The 17,322-nt window shown below is 41.9% G+C and overlaps 1 protein-coding gene across 1 annotated transcript in view; it reads right to left on the reverse strand.

Moving 5' to 3' along the window:
* Window positions 1-17,322, reverse strand: part of zfpm2a (zinc finger protein, FOG family member 2a) — a 136,275-nt gene that overhangs the window by 71,839 nt on the left and 47,114 nt on the right. The window lies entirely within an intron of this gene.

The raw sequence follows: 17,322 nt of genomic DNA on the forward strand, positions 1-17,322 counted from the left end.
CGGATAGCACTGTTAGAACTACCGGTGCTCACCTCCCTGTCACCCCCCGCTATCTTATCTCTTAGATTCAGTGTACTTTTTTGGGATGGTGATTAATCAAATAGTTATGATAAACCCCATGGCAGGCCGTGACATAGTTTACCAGAGAGGATGTTTCCCTGTGTGTGTGTGTGTGTGTGTGTGTGTGTGTGTCACAAAGGGAAAATTCTCCACTGTACATTTCTGACTGGTTGCCTTGACAACTCTGAGAACCCTGTTAGAGGAAGTTTGATGATTCAGACATCTGTAGCTACAAGTTCTGGTTTTCTAAACTTTCTGGACACAAGAAGTTCCACAAACTCAAACAAAGGACATCTTTTTAGGACCAAGACTTTTATCAGGCTTCCATCATGTATGAGCATTTGATCCATGGACTGACCTTTGGGAGGTCAGAGATCAGGGTCACTACAGAATATCATCATTAGCTGTGGTTACATCGACATTTTTTCTTCAATCTAACTGAAATCATTCTGGTTAGAGATTCCAACTGAACTGTTTACATGGACTCTAAATAAAGTGATTTGATAAGTTGTATGTTTACATGCCCCAAAACATTTAATCAGAATATATCTTTTTTTGACTTGTGCAAATTGTTTCTGCTCGCTCTGTCTAATCTGTGTAAATATAGCCTAACAAAAGAAGAAGAAGAAGAAGAAGAAGAAGAAGAAGAAGAAGAAGAGGGTTTTCTTTCTAACTGTATTGAGAAAATTAAATTTATTCAATACATAAAGTATAGAAGGAAAAGTTGTTCTGTCTAATTTAGTAGTAAGAAACATTGAGTGTAACCCTGGTTATTTTCTGTAGCTTCAAATCAAATTGTCCTTATATACCTTATATGCAAACTATCAGTAGACATTACAGTTTATCAGTGCTCCCTAAATATTTCATACGCAGGCTACTGCTACCGGTAGTGATCATAGACTGTATAAAATAATGGATGTACAGTAGCTACTGTGACATCCCCCATTGGTTTGTTGACTGCCATTTTGACGCCTCAGTTCAGCATTTCGGCTGTCATCATCTTGTTTTTTTTGGAGCCAGAACTGACCATATTTGGTCACTGGAGCTATGGAGTCGCAAGAGGTGGCAGCGACTCATAGACTGCGGTGAGGCCTCCAAATAGCCTATCACTCAGGTGACCTGGCACATAAATATGCGTAACTTCAAGCCTTGATAGGATGTAAATGAGTGAGTTAAAAAAATTTCACCCCCCACAGGTTTCACAAATGTTGAAATTAGCTATAGAGACCAAAAACGTTTTCTTTGTACCAGGCTGTAAATATGTTTATCCCTGCTGTTTATTTGTACATTTTAGCATGGGGGTATGTAGGGCTTGAGTCTGTTTAGGAGCCAGCCTCAAGTGGCCATTCAGTGAACTGCAGTTTTTGGCACTTCGGCTTTGGCTTCATTTTACAGCCTTAGAGGTTGCTTGGTAGCAATGCATGATTGTTATGTCCAGTGGCTCTACATTTCTACTCCTTCTGATTAAGTTGAATCTGACCAGTGTCTTGGATCTACTGTTCTGGGATCCTTCAACTGAAGCCAGTCTACCAACTTTATATTATCTAGCCAGGCTAATAATCCTAATGTATTATTAAACTCTACATGAGTTGTTAACATTGTGTCTTTGAACCTATTTGTTCACACATGTGGTTAATAAGTATTCAGGGCATTGGGTTCATGCTGAATGGGCTGAAGTGATCACTGAACTTTCTGATGCATATGTGGTATAATGACCTATTCAGCCCTGTTCTACTGTGTAAATATCAGCCGTGTATCTGCAGCACGCCATTGTGTCGGTCTGTTCTGCCGGTATGGAAATGTGCGCTTATGTGCTCCTTTGCATGCATAAACATGATCAAAACATCAAGCTGGTGTTAATACCCACCACAAAGGACACCTTGCTGATCATATACTCATCAGTGGTGGTCACTCTGTTAACAATGAAAAGCTAAATGTCACCCACAATAAAAATTCACTTGTTTAGTAAATCTTTGTCAAAGGTAGATAAATAAGATAGATAATTGGTCTATGCAACACTGTCTAAACATTTATGTATATTTTAGAAAAAATGCAGGCACAGTTTTGGAATAGGCCCAAAAATAAGATAATCTGGACAGCGTTATCTTATTCTTTCTTTCACTCCGTCTCCCCTCCCGTGTTCCTGCTGTTGCATGCTGTCTTCCTGGTGCTGCAGTGGAAGGTGGGTAAGCTCATTACAGAGAAATAATTAAACATTGGTGCACAGCTGGTCGTCATCACTGAGAGCAACAGCCACCGCTTGATGCATTCTGTTTGTCCTCAGATAAGACCCACGGCCTTTAACCGCTTGGATGCAAGTTCCTGTTTAGCCCCGCTTGACAAACAGCTCAAGCCATCCCCAGCCAACGATTCTGATTCCTTTCCTTTCCCCTTTCTTTCTGTTTTGGGTGGGATGCTCGGAGTGAAATGGGGGTAATGGGTAGTGTAGGTGCAAGAAGGGTGGGGGGTGGGGGGGTACGATTCAATTTGTGCAGTTTGTGGTCCACCATGTTTAGGTGCCAGTTGTGTGCATCTCACACCAAATGTTGCCTGAGGACCTTGGCTCACAGATGGCTTGTCACATCTGTTGCAGATACTGGTGGAAGATCTCCACAAAAACACCCGTGGATGAATAATGAGTTCCCTTCATGCAATGTCTGTATGTTCTCTATGAGCGTTTACAGGTTTAGTTATATTGCAAAAAATATACTGACAGATGTGTTCTGTTATCAGCAGGGCTACTGACAATTTTCATAATTGCGGCTGCAAAAACTCTTGATGTCATGGTGATAATTCAATTTCTTTCAAGCCCCCAAAATCCCAACTCTGTTACAAATACATTTTTGTACTAATACAGAAGTCACAGTGTTGAAACCGTCAAACTGCAAACGACAGACTGAACCGAGAGGAAAGCTCATAATGGGCTATTAGGAGATTTAACAAACCCAGCGCCTGTGTTCTCTCTTCAACGTTCCTCATCATCCAATTCTCAAATGCCACACACTTGGCAAAACAGGGCTCGTGATGTGGCTCAAGAGCTGTACCCCCTCCTCCGAATCCCAACCAACCCCTCTCCACCACCTTCACCCTCCACACCCCCCCAACGCCACCTACCCCCAACGCCCCACCCCTCCCTCGATAAGATCATCATCTGTCGCTAGAGTCTAGGGTCTGTTCCTGCACTCCACAGATACTTGGCAGACCAATGAATGTCCCTTTGTGTGGAGAGATCCTCCTCAGATAGCACCCAAGATGCTCCACGCTGGCATCTGTTTGTTTTTTTTTTTGTTTTTTTATGTGTCTATGTGTGTCCTGTCTTTCTTTTCTGTTATGGTGTAAAGGAATAAGGGAACCTCATCTCTCCCTTCAATGGCATAAGACTGAATACTAATGAGTTTCTTAGTGGCAGGATGCCAGCCTGGTATGATTTAAAGAATAAATGGGTATGGACAAGTGACAGACAGAGACCCTCAAAGAGGTGAACTATCACTTTCTACTTTTAAATAATATTAATGTTAACACTTCTCAACATAGCCTTAACATGAAAAATTCTCCTTTTATTTCACACTAAGCTTGGAATTCACTACATGTACATTCTTTGTATGACTTTACCATGTAAATAAAAAGACAACTTCTGTATAGATGATTCTTGTGGATAATTTGGTACACATTTCCCTAGAAGTTTGGTATCATTGGTATCTTTGGAAACACTGGGATTGCCCCTGGATTTAAAACAAAGTTCTGTAGATTTAAACCAATATAAAGCATATAAGCTTAAGTTCATATCAAGCCTGTTTTGTAAGTGACACATTATTAAAGATTAAAGGAAACTACTCTTTTAAAGAAGTAGTATCTAGGATTTAGTGGATTCTAGCAGGATTGGAGATTACAACCAGCTGAAACTCTTCCCATGTGCCAAGCTCGAATTCCCTATTAGGTTTTTACCGGCAGCCGAATTATTCGCAGAAGTCTCTTCCTCTCCAAAACAAACAGACGTGAGGTGATTTAAACCAGTAAAAACACTGAATAAAGATGTTTCATGTTATTCTACAATATGGTAACCTATAGCTCAAAATTGATACAGCCATACATGATTCACATTTCCCGTGCCATTGTGGAAAAACAGACTGCTAACTTTACTCGCTTGTTAATACATTTCAGCTGCCAACCAGCTGCATATGCCAATAGACCAGACCAGCACATACAGGTGACCTACTTCAAAAAACATCAAGGCCACGCCCCTTTCAGGGGACAGAAAATCAAAGATCCTGTAAATGTCAATTCAATTTAATGTGTCTGGATTACAATTTTGAAACGTTTGTTTTATGACATGTCTAATGATTGTTTTGTGAAGTTGTCTGAACTTGAGCACATGCAAAAACCTGAATAAAAACAAAAAGTTGATCGCTGGTGATGACAGTCTGATGCTGCCAGACTGTATGACTGTACTGCAGTAGTCTAGCACCCAAGCTAATGTTAGCTAGCAGTTACCAGCATCATTAAGGGATTTACCACATTGACAGTAAATATTCACGTATCTTATGTGTCCCAGAGCTTAGAATGAAAGTCTGTTAATTTGTTAATGTTAATTTCCCCCAAAAGGGGGCGTGGCCTTGGCGATAACATGTTGCTGGTGTTGTTTTACCTGTATCACCTGATGCTAGTGGAGTTTCAACAGTCATGCAATACAGCACTACGTTCTGAATTAGTAATACAAGCAATGTATTTTATGTAATGTTAGACATGAGCTATCTAGAGCCAGAGTTTGGTTTGGTCGATCTGGGCTACTGTAGAAACATGGCAGTGAACATGGTGAACCCTGGGGATGAGGACCCGCTCCCTACGTAGACATAAACAGCTTATGCTAAGGTAATGACAACACATTTTTTCTTTTTTTCAGGAGATTAGACACTTAGTATATTATATTCCATATCTGTAAATATAGCCCTCTAAATCCTACACACTGGACCTTTAATGGAAATGCTACAATGTCCACACAGGTCTGATTTAAGGCTGCAACTTAAGTATTCTTCCCCTTAATTCTTTGAAATGCAATGATAGATTCACATTTCACCACGAATGGTTCTATTAATGCACATGAAATGTAAGCCTGAATTTTCTTAATATAATTTCTGGCCCGGAGTAAGGTCTCTGCTAATGGTCAGAGATGACAAATGACATCATCAACTTGCTACTGCAGATTAACATTTGTTAAAGCAATGGATCTGTTCGAGCTATTTTCAACATGAATTTGACTTCTCTAACTAGTTCAAAGAACCAACTTCAAGGAAAAGTAATTGCCCACGGCACTAAAAAAACACCCTGATTGCTGCCCGAGCTCATGGTTTACTTCACCTTTCTCCAGTTATCTTGAGCCTATTAACAGTGAGGGCGGATGTTATGGGGAAACAAAGAACGACAACAGCAGAGACGAGTGGGCAAAAATGCTTCAGCTTCACACGGCAGATGATCCCTCTTGATATCAAGCAGTACCTTTGAATCAAAGCAAATAAATGTCTGCTGTACAAAGTTCAATAACCTGTGCGTGGCAATTCACAGATGTCTTACTGAATCCCAGTCATCTCCACTGACAGGCCGCGTTATGGAGCCAGCAAATGGGCTATAAATTAATATACCATGAGAGAGGCATATGGGGTGAAATGGAATGTACTGTATCGGTTCAACAAAAGGTGCCACATCTTTAAAGCAGATATGTGATATGAAATTTTACAGCTGAAGGAGAAATGTCAGAGAGCTTTGATAAGAGAGCGATGAACTTTCTTCCCCCCCTACCCAAACCGCTATTATCAGGTCCTAGTGAGCAAAATGCATCATTTATAACCCACAGCCCACACTATTATCTCTGAGAAAGGCGCTTGTTTTAAAACAGTGGAGGACCCCCACCACCAGCAACGCCACCTCATCTCCTCCTCACCCACCTCTGCCCCCCCTCCTACCCGCCCTAACCCGCTGAGATGTGGCTGCTTCTGGCCCTGAACAGCGGGGAGAAAGTTGACCGTTTACTGGAGAGCAAGTTTCCAGGCAACCACATGAGTCTGGCCACATGAAGAAGAGGGGGGAGTATTAGGGAGGAGGAGGAGGAGGGAAGGGTGATTTGGTAGCGGGATTCACCCCTTCAGGTCCGGCTTGTTTTCAGGCTGTGGAGGGCTTTGGGGGGAAAGAGTTAAACAAGCCAAAGGGATTAGGGCATTTTAGCTGTGACACTCCACACAGGCTGAGCAGGGGGTTGGGGGGGGTCCCTTGGTTAGAGGACTCCCACGCTGTTGTTGTAGAAGGACCGACGATGCTTGCAAAGTGTTGTTTTCAAAGACTACCAGCCCTGTCTCCTAGAAATTATGTTTATACACAACTAATTTGAAACAGCATAAGTTTGAGGGAAACATAATACTGAGTGAATTATGCTTTCTATTAACATAATGACAAAAAGTTGATTAATAATGATAATGAATGTGTATGCAAAATATTCACTGACAACGCATTTCATTTGTTTTCCGCTATCCAGTTATAGTGACCCCAGTATTATTTTCCATTGTTATCTTTTCATAACATAACATTTAACTGTGGTCACGATCTACCCTAACCTTAACCAAAGTGTTTTTTTCACAGTCCTAACCACCTCCTTATGATTCTGTAGTGTTGTAGAAATGTTGTCTCTGAACATAATTCAGACAACGATTACGATGTCACCACAAAGTAATTACAAAAAATATTCAGTAGCCTAATATACAAGTTTCATGTCTAGAAGACAACGTTGCAGCTACGAATACAGGTGATTCAGCCTCATTGCCAAAACACTGATATTGAGCACTACTGACAAATCAGTGCTAATGTTGAAAACATTTGCGGTTTCTAGAATATCTCTGCATGGTAACAAAAAAAAAGCAAAAGCCACAGTTAGACAAATAGACTGTAAAATAAAGATGGACGGCTTGACAGCTCCCCAAAAGTGAAGCCAAAACATCTCAATCGCCCCCTGGTAGCTGGCTGCAGTTTAGGTCACAAACCCCGCCCCCTCCTTGTTAGCAGATAGCACATCTCCAAACTACACAGATCAAGGTACATGTCAAACAAATTCTTCTAAAAGACTGTTTTATCTAACTTAATTTATGCGACCAAAAGGGGGTTTGTGGGGTCATGAATGACAGTTGTGTGTCAATCGTTTTGCTTGCAATCAATGCCACTGCTTGTGATTTGTCAGACGGGTGTATAGAAGGGAACTTGATAGAGAGGAGATCACACACTGCTCTGACTTCAAATGATGTCACCAGTGTGAGATGACAGTGCCCATTTCCAGGATATTTTGGCTTACATTGGGAAAAGTGATACCATTCTCAAATCTGTCCCCTATACTTCTAGCTACAGCTAGCAGCTGGAAAGCTTAGCCTAGCATAACAACTGTAAACAGGAGAAAACAGCAAGCCATGCCATGCCAATGAAGTACAAAAATGAAAATCTGTCTTTTTAGAGTGTGTTATGAAGCCACCTGCTTCTTGTCTCTGAGTAGCCTAGTACTCACCTAAATTCTCAGCTCACACCTACCTGATAGATTGGCACATAACCCTCCCAAAAATGAGAAATTATTATTTTTACACTCAAGTTTTTGGGCAGATTAAACAAACAAAATATAACATGTTACTAAGTGAGCTTTAAAGATGTTAATAGGTGGATTTTGTTACATTGGACAGAGCGATGCTAACTGTTTACCCCTGTTTCCAGTCTTTGTGCTAAGCTAACCCAACTGGCTGCTGGCTGTAGCCTTATATTTCACGAGCAGATAAGAGAGTGGTATCAATCTTCTCATCTAACTCTCTGCCAGAGAGCAAACACTACTCCTTTAATGAAAAGGCAAACCTTATTTGCAGGTCGGCGACAGGGCTGTGACAAGTCAAATGCGCTACATGCCCATCCACCCTGACCTCAGCACACTTACTTTCCACCTCGCTACATAATCAGCACACTACTTCCTGCATTGGCATTGTAAATTGGCAGTGGAATGGTCCAAGATGAAGATCATTTCTAGGGAAACTGTATTCAGTGTTTATGGGGATCCAAAGACAACCCGGGATCTTGCAATGCCCATGACCCTCTTTGAATTTGAACTGCAGTAATTCACTGAGAAACTTCAGCTGCACACGCACACTAACTCATACACAAGAACTTGGTCCTGCAGTACATTACCAACACTGACACTGTTGTTTGGTGTCATTGAACAATTGAAATATACCAGCAGTGAAGCACTCCGTTTCATCAAAAGCCTGGCGAAGTTAGCAGCAGGCTTGCTGACAACAATCTCAGAGACATCCATCTTTAGAGAAGCACTGCAATTTCTATTGATAGCATGTAAAGGGAGACAGCGAAACCTAAAGAATGACTGTCCTCACACTGAGATATCAGCGTATCGCTGACAACATCTAGAGGACACACACCACTCCTGCTGGAATCTGATTATTTTAAATGCTTTTCTTAAAATTTCAAAACCATCAAAAGGACGTTACTCCACCTGAGTGTGTCAGGATGAATGAATAATTGATGGTATGTGCATCAGGAATGCATGTATTTGAGACGGATGGATAACAAGACTAAGACTTTAGCTGCAAAAGGAAGTTGCTATTTTGTCTGCTCAGTCTTGCCATAAATAAAGTGTGTTAAATGCAGCATGACATGAAATAGTTATATTTGGAAGGAACTATAGGTAGAGGTAGGTATGAATAATCTGTATATGACTGTGCTGTGAAATATCTAAACAAACAACTTTTTAGCAAAGAACACAAGTAAACATTGCTACCTCCAAGACTTGATATTCTGAAGTTAATTCAGGAAGAGACTATTTTTAAAGTGCTCCTGAATCTCCTCCCAAGTCAATTACCAGGCTGCAACTTCCCCTGGGTAACGGGGAATTCTGTTTTTTCCTGGGTGACCTAGTTGTCTTTTGTGAGTAGGTTTTAGCCGGAGCAGTTTGACAGTCAACAGATAAGATGGATTAAGCTTTTTTTTTTTTTTTTCATCCAGTTTTGATGTGAACAGCGTAAAAGCGGGTTAAATCATTGAGTTTCAGGAGTATTTTTAAATGCCTGGAGATAGCGCGATAAAGGAGCTAAACCTAAGACTTGGGCCGGGAAGGTCAAGGTCGAGGCTTTGGAGAGCAGCTACCCGGCGACGCGGGCCAGCTCTCGTCTCTCTCACAGCGAGCCGAGCGCCGCAGCCGAGCCCACCTCTCATCACTCCCAGAAAAGAGATACGAAAGGAGTGAAACAAAATCCAGCGAGAGCTCGACGGGCGGCATCAAAGAGCAGCGCACCCTTGCCTTGTGTGGGTGCCTGTGTGTGTGTAAGTAGGCATGTGTGTGCCGAGAGGGGGGGGTTGTTTAGTTCCTGCTTGCATTTGCGTGCATGCATGAATGAGATGGGGGTGTGTGTGTGTGTGTGTGTGTGTGTGTGTGTGTGTGTGTGTGTGTGTGTGTGTGTGTGCGCACTGTAAAATATCATTCCTCCATGAGCAACTAGCTCCATAATTATGTTTTGATTATTTGCGAGTACTAAAATAAAACAGCAATTAATCTGTTGATGTAAGACAGAAAATAGAAGTACGACGTACATATTAAACAACCCAGTTTACAGAGCGATGCAACATTAAAACAAAATCACATTTTGAGAATATAATTTGTACAACACCCCCCACCGCCACCAACACCACCTCCGCCACCTCCCCTTCCCGCCTCCCCCAAACCTGATCTGAGGCGTGCTTAACATGCGCATAGGAGCTGACAGCCGTACAATCACGTGACGCGGCTCAGCCAATCCTGAATTCATTTGAATTTTTAAGCTGCGCGGTGATGAAGCCACTTGAGCATAAGAAAAGGTGAAGAGGCGAATGAAATAACAAACAAATCAGAACGATACACTGGGTCAAACGCCGCGTGTGACATGTTTGTTTATCACATGTCACATCTGGCCAACACTGAGAGGTTTTCGGTTCGAAACATTTCTGAGGGGACATATTTAGACACATTTTGTGGACGTCTATTCCCCCACTGCTCCTCATGTCGGTGACAGGGGAGAGTAATCCTATACACAGGCTGCTATTGTGAAATGAGAAACTAGCCTCCTTCACTGCCAGAGACCAGATGCACCTCTCCCTCTCTCTCTCTCTCTCTGTCCTAATCTGTAAACGACTTAAAGGAGCCTTATCTCCGGGCTCTTCTGCTTCATTTCATGCTTGATTTACTTTAATTTGTCTGATAGGGCACAAGGATTTGGAAATGGCCCATCTTTCGGTGGAAAATGTTCTGATTTTTCTCCGGCATTGTTATGTGGAGGTTTTTGACTTTTCTCTCCCCCTCTCTCACTCCTCCTCCTCTTTCCTCCATCTCCATCTCTTTCCCACTCTCCCTCTTCCTCACTCTCTCCCTCCCTCTCTCTTTCTTTCTCCATCACCTCTCTTTTTCTTCTTTGGGGAGGGGGGAAGGGGAAGGGGGGGGATGTTGCTCCAGTGCAACAGTCTGTTTGAGTGCATTTAGATTCGAGCTAACACAGCAGAAACAAGTTTTCCATGAGGTGTGATTTTGTGATGGGCGACGGCGACACTGGAGTCGTGTTTGCCTTTCAGATCCACATTGGGGCGCAGAGCAGCCGAGTGCTTCAAACCACAAAGATCTTATGTTTAAGTTAAGAGACGACTGGCCCTCCAGTTTAGCAAGTGGGTGAGCGGCTGGTGCTGATAAAGTTGCACCACAATGAGGGACAGGGACAAGGCGACATGTCTACAGATGCCTCGAGTTCTTTTTTTCCTGCTGGCGGAACTCAAGTACTTGCATGGCTGTCTGGCTGCTCCCGTCACCAAGACATTTTCCCCCCACTTCTATTTAGTGACTGAATGACAGTAGAGGCACTGAGCTATGATTAGAGAAGCCCATATCTTACCAGATCCTGAATAATCTCCATCCCCTCCCACCAATGAGCAAGGCACAGAGGCGGCACAAAAAGCAAGAGAAAAAGAGACAAGGAGAATGGGCAGAGCTGTCCTCTGTGTACAGAGATGTCATATAGTTCCACTGGCCTCCTCTGCACGCTCAGTGTGGCCACTGAGAGGCAAAGGAAAAATCTAAATTTACTCAACTGAAGTCAGTCTGACTCATCTGAACAGTGGTAGTCATAATCAAAGAGAATTTAACATTCAAATCTGTGAGAAGAAGAAAGGGGGACGATAAAAGAGAGACCTCCCACATGAATAGGAGGTCTGTATTAAACAATTAAAGTAATTCTCAACCGCTAGTAATATGTGATTTCCCACACAGACTGACATGAAACGTCACTAACCACACCTCCAAACACAATGTGCATAAATACATGGTTAACTGCGCACACACACACACACACACACACACACACACACACACACACACACATACACACACAAACACACAGAGGAAGAAACAGGGAGACCATTGAAATTCATCTCACAGCCTGAATTTACTTAACTGCGGGTCTGTGCGCGGTGATAAACGGAGTGATGATCCGGCAACACGTCTTTATCCATGCTTTGCTTTAATTAACGGCGGCTTGTTTGTTGAAAAGATGATTAATATGCCAATGAAAATTGCATAATTGAATACCACAACACCCGCACAATCAGGGAGGAACATGCCATTTTTTATTAACTTTTTATTATCATTATTATTACTATTATTTGGTATTTTAATTCACTTGACAAGCGGGCCCCACCCCCCACCACCCCTAAACAGAAAAAAAAAGGAGGAGGTGGAATTGGCGTGACCAGCGGGGCCAAGCTGGGCCCAGCTGTTCATCACCAATGAGAGGCCTTCACAGGCGGGGGCACTGTTCCGATATCAATACCTATCAGTGTGAAGGCTGTACACAAGTGTGTGTGTGAGAGTGAGAGAAGGGGGTTGGGGATTGGGGAGAGATATGGCTTGGATGGGAGTGAGTGCATTCCTATGGCCAAATAATAATGTGAGGTGACCAAACTCAATGGAATTGAGTCATGCATATAAACTATTTGAAGCATGTGTATCCAGATTTGGCAAAAAAAAAAAAAAAGCCTTGTAAATTCATGCAAGAAAAAGAAGAACAAACCACTCAAATATACTCTGTACTTTTATTTAAAAATGGAGCTAAAAGAAATGAAAATTTCCACATGCGAGTAAGTTTCAGTTGAGCAACCCAGAGTTTACCCAGCATTATATCCCCCTAGCACCGCTTGCACGAGTGTCTCCATGTTAATGCTAAATACACACATCAAATATTCAACCAATTACAATGATACCTCTTAGAAAAACGTGTGCAGCTACAGCGCCTGGGAGGGTAAGCACTGCAGAACAAACATATTCAGAGAGCTAAAGAAAGACGCGATGGATGTCAAGTCCCTGGGGGCAGAAACAGCACCACCAGCCGCGCTTAAAGTCAGCTTCATATTTAGCAACAGCTCTCGTTTTCTTCTCAATTCTTTGGACTTCTTAGTGTGAAATAGTAAGTAATCAGAGTAAAAAGACGGCATTGTAAGTGGACACAGATTCAGTTGAAACGTGGACAAAATGGTTGGAAGTGAATGATCTTATTAGTGGCATTCTTAGTGTGCCACATCCCACGTATCCGCACAAAACTAGAACTGAATATAGTGACATCTTCCTCAGATGATAAGAACAGTGATTGCATTTTGCCCTATTTTAGATTATATAACTAACAACCATGAAGTTCCCTCATAAAGCCTCTTAGTATAGCGGATCAGTGACTAAATTTGCATCAAGACGATGCAGCATAGGAGTACAGTGATTTGTCTAATCTCTTGTTGCATATTTCATCATTATAATCACACATTGTGAATTTGTGAGAAAAAAAATATGTGTGTGGTGGTGGGGGAGGGTGTATTCTCTGCACACAGGTGATGCATATAGTATAAAGCCTTCATCAGCAATCTCCTAAGAAATGAATGTATTTGGAAAAGGCGGACAATGTTTACACATAGCACTTTGATTGCAATTTAATTTTACATCACTCAGGGCCCAGAACTCACAGAGAAGCTGATGATGGACTTTCATCATCAGTATCAGCAATCTCAGTGTCATTCATGTTTTGTGAGACTTGTCTGAAGACTTTGAATAAACCCCTGGAGGAGTGAGATAAAACCTTTCCTTTTCTGAGAGAGAATTGCCATGATGCACGTCCAAATTTCTTGATTACAAGACGAGGGGGGAAAAAAAATAAAACCTTGAATGAAAGCCTGCGCTGAAAGTTTTCAGTTTGCTGATATAACAGTCAAGTGTGTCTATAAGTCTACTTAAAACGCTTAGGTATCAGTGGAGACAGCTGCGACACCCTCGTCTTATGATTCTGTCGAGACAGTACACTATCAAACCTTTCATACCGTTCCCAAGCTACATTTCCGGTGACAAAAGCTTTGCGAAAGCCTCCTGAAGGATTCATCTATATCCTAATATTTCCAATCCAATTTAACTGGAGCAGCCGGAGTGGTCTGAGCACTAGTTTACCAATCTTTGCTTTCCAAGACTCTGTGTGCTGAAGGCTTGAGGGGTTCAATCAATGGCGCTTTGATCTCGGCTGGAACCATAATTATTTAACATTGTTACAAGGATTTCTCTAATCCATCCTACCATTAAATCCCTTTTACACCCTCATCTTCTGCAGCCTAATCTGCATCTGGGTGCTCCGTTTGTCTCTCTCTCTCATTTCGGCTCGCCCCTCCTTCCTTGACGACACCCTGACTTTATAATGGACTTGGGTGCTGAGTTAGAAAATGCCTTGTTTACTGAGAGCAACCTGACTGAACTGTTCTCAAATGGACTGTCGCTGTGCAGGAATTTAAAAGTTTTTAGCTGTATTTATGCTGGAGTTTGGGTCAGTTTACTTTTAGTTCAGCTGGGGCCAAATGTTGAAAAGCTTCCGCGACTAAAATGCAAAAATATGAACATTATGTACTGTTGATTACAATTAAACAGAATCGTCTTCTACCTTTCAGCATTTTCCTCTAAAAGAAGAAGTTTCTTTAGATGAACTGAGGGAATTTCAAAGTTCAGGTGACTGATGCCCAAAAGGTTTAATCCCATCTGTTTATTTTGCTGATCACTTTGACTCCCAACAAAAAGGGCCCACTGTCCTTTTGCAAATATTTGCGTGTCTGTGTTTCACCACGATATAAATAGCAGCACGGGCAACCGCAAACATTTGTTGAGGCACCTGCCACAGTATCGTGGCCATCTGGTCCTCCAATTCTCCTAGCATGACATATGTGCATTAAACCTGAAATGGTTATTGTTTTTTTTGGGGGGGAGGGAGACTGGAAGAAGAAGGATCGGCCACAGACCCTTCTGGGTTGGCTGGAGTCAAAAATGAGACTCGAGAGTTTTTACATCTGAGTGAAGCTGCGTTTTCAGCGTGTGCATGTTTGATGTCTTTAAAAGGGAAGGAAGGGGGTGGATGAAAATGGATATGGTTTTTAGGGTGGCGGGGGTGGTGGGGGGCTGTCTTTGCTTGTGCTCCGTCTGGGTCTGACCGTCAGGTAGATTCTCAGATGGCCACTCCTTCGGCTGACCCCTGCCTCGCCCTGGCCGATGCCCAGCTGGCACCAGGAGCTGAGCAAGCTGGGCCACGCCGGCCATTAGGGACAGCCAAGAGAAGAGATTTGTGGACAAGGTGATCACATGGCTTCTGTTACCTCTCTGTCACACTCACCCCCTCCTTCTGTATCTCCTTTTTTGCTGTGTGTCTTATTTTATGTGTGTTTGCTGAAATATCTTGGATATGTGTGATGCAAAGGCACAATTACTTTACTTTAGGAGTTAAAGAGTACAGTTGCAACACGCCGGGATTTAGAATGTTAACACCTCAGCTGCAAACTGACAGCTACATGACTACTGTAATGTACCTGTACGTTACTATTGATATTATTCTATTTTTGAGATTAGAATTTTCAATTTAATTCAATTCAGAATATCAATAATGCTTGTTTTACATGTTGTCTCTAATGTTCTGTGTTGAGGGGGCATTCAAGCAACCTAATATTGCATTGCATACCAGAAAAGTTGGGGGACTTTAACCAAAGATATACTCGCACTTTAACCACATGTATGTTTGTCTGAGATCACCCTGGATCATGACGGTAAAAAAGCAACAGCAGTGCCATCGTGGATAGTGTGTATTAAGCTCGCTGTAACAATGACAAGTTTTTCTTGTTCTGGCAACACTCCCTGTATCGTTCATGTGCTTATTGCATATTGCATCTTGCGGATGCGTAGCAAGGATGCAGAATACACAAGGCAGCCACCATACATAGCAGAAAGCGAGTATATCTCTGATGTCACAACAAACAAATTTTTAAAAAGAATGGTCAAACTCAAAGAAGTGAAGCCTGAGATGTTTTCACTTTTAGTATTAAGTGTAGGCAAAGCCCCTGAAACACTAGATCCTACATTTCCCATAATACGACTTAATTGCATGTCTCATTAAAACCTCCATGTGTGTTAAATGACCATGTCTTTCAAAGTTCATGCCCCCAGTTTGTATTACAGGCTGTTTTGTTCTTTAAATATTAGAGTTGTACCGATACCGATACCAGTATCGGAAATGCCTCCGATACTGCCTAAAATGCGGTATCGGGTATCGGTGAGCACAGCCTATGACCAATCCAATACCACGTAATGCCTCACGTCATTACGCATACGCACGCTACAGGCAAACGAAACGGAAAGAGTTTAAAAAGCATTCTACTGTAGCCTTTAAAATGTCTTTTTTACCAAGTTGTGTGGCTGCACTTTAACCTGTGTCTTAATCTGTGTCAACACTTGATAATAATAATAAAAAAAATGTTTTATGGCATTCATTCTACTATTATGTATGTATTTCTTAATATTTTACATAGAGTTTTAGGAGTTGAGACATACAACAGTTCATATCCCATCTATTTTTATTTTACGCGCTGGTATCAGTATCGCTCAGAATCAGTATTGGAAAGGAAAAAGTGGTATTGGTACATTTCTATTAAATATATAAATCTTTAGACATCGGAAACCTAACCACAGTAACTTTATTCACTTGAACCTAACCTCTGTATCTCTCATTTAGTACGTAACATCATTCATGGGGCACTAATTCATAGGATATCATGCAGACCGTTGCGCGTGTGTTTTTTTGGATATCAATCAAACCATTGTATGAGGATACGTAGGAAAATTTCCACATTGGTGGACAAATAAGTTGTATTGTATTTTCTTCTCTACCTTTTGTTAAAAAAAAATATTGATTAACACTCAATTAGCCCAAAATCCTGGCTAATGCTGCTACTAATTGACAAGCAGATTACATTCATGTATACATGCTGCATTATTATAAATCCCACTGCATTTCTTGGCAAGGCTCACCTAACCGGGCTGTGATTGGCTTGTTACAGCCATAACCAAGACCTCACTGCCCTCACCCTAACAGCCTCTGATTTTAACGCAATGGAGGGACAAGTACTAGCCAATCACTTCGCAGTCCCACTGCTTTTTCAAGAAATGTAGTGGGATTCATATTTATGCATACATGCTTTCTTTCAATGAATTTAAATATATGACTTCAACCAGCTTCGTGTTCACCAGTTACATGTGTAATCAGCCAAACTTCATTACGTCACTGGTGGAAAACACAGACTGGAATATTGTTTCTATAGTTAAAGGCCATTAGACTTCCAATCCTGCTTCAGATGTTCATCAGTTTATATAGGTTTGTAAAAATAGATTAACATTTTGTATGTCTGACTGAATACCACACTGAAACAAGTAGGATCTTGCAGGCTGAACACTTTCAGTAGAAATGGCAGTGATCATAATTACAGCGCTCTTAACGAACCCTGGATTTTCATGACTTTCAGAAGGGGGTGTAGTTTACATGAGCACGCATTTAGATAAGGCTGAGAACAAGTTCATTAGCAGAGTTAGCTAGCTAACACACACCACTCCCAATTAGCCTAGAGGAGAGCGAGTGGGAGAGAATGAGAGAGACAGAGTCAGATCCCTATCACCGCCAGTCCATGAAAATGAATAGAATAGCATGACACGCTATCTCCCAAATCAGCGGCTGATTGCGAAACATCCGTGACGAGAAATGAACAGAAGATCAGTGTGCAGATTTGCTTAAGGACATACTTGTAGAGACGAGAGGAGAGAAAGGGAACTCGCTGGGTGTTCCACATCAGAGACCCAGCACTCTGCACAGCACAGAAGAGGCAGCT

This window comes from Epinephelus moara, chromosome 6 (genome assembly GCF_006386435.1).
Source record: "Epinephelus moara isolate mb chromosome 6, YSFRI_EMoa_1.0, whole genome shotgun sequence".
Lineage (NCBI taxonomy): Eukaryota > Metazoa > Chordata > Actinopteri > Perciformes > Serranidae > Epinephelus > Epinephelus moara.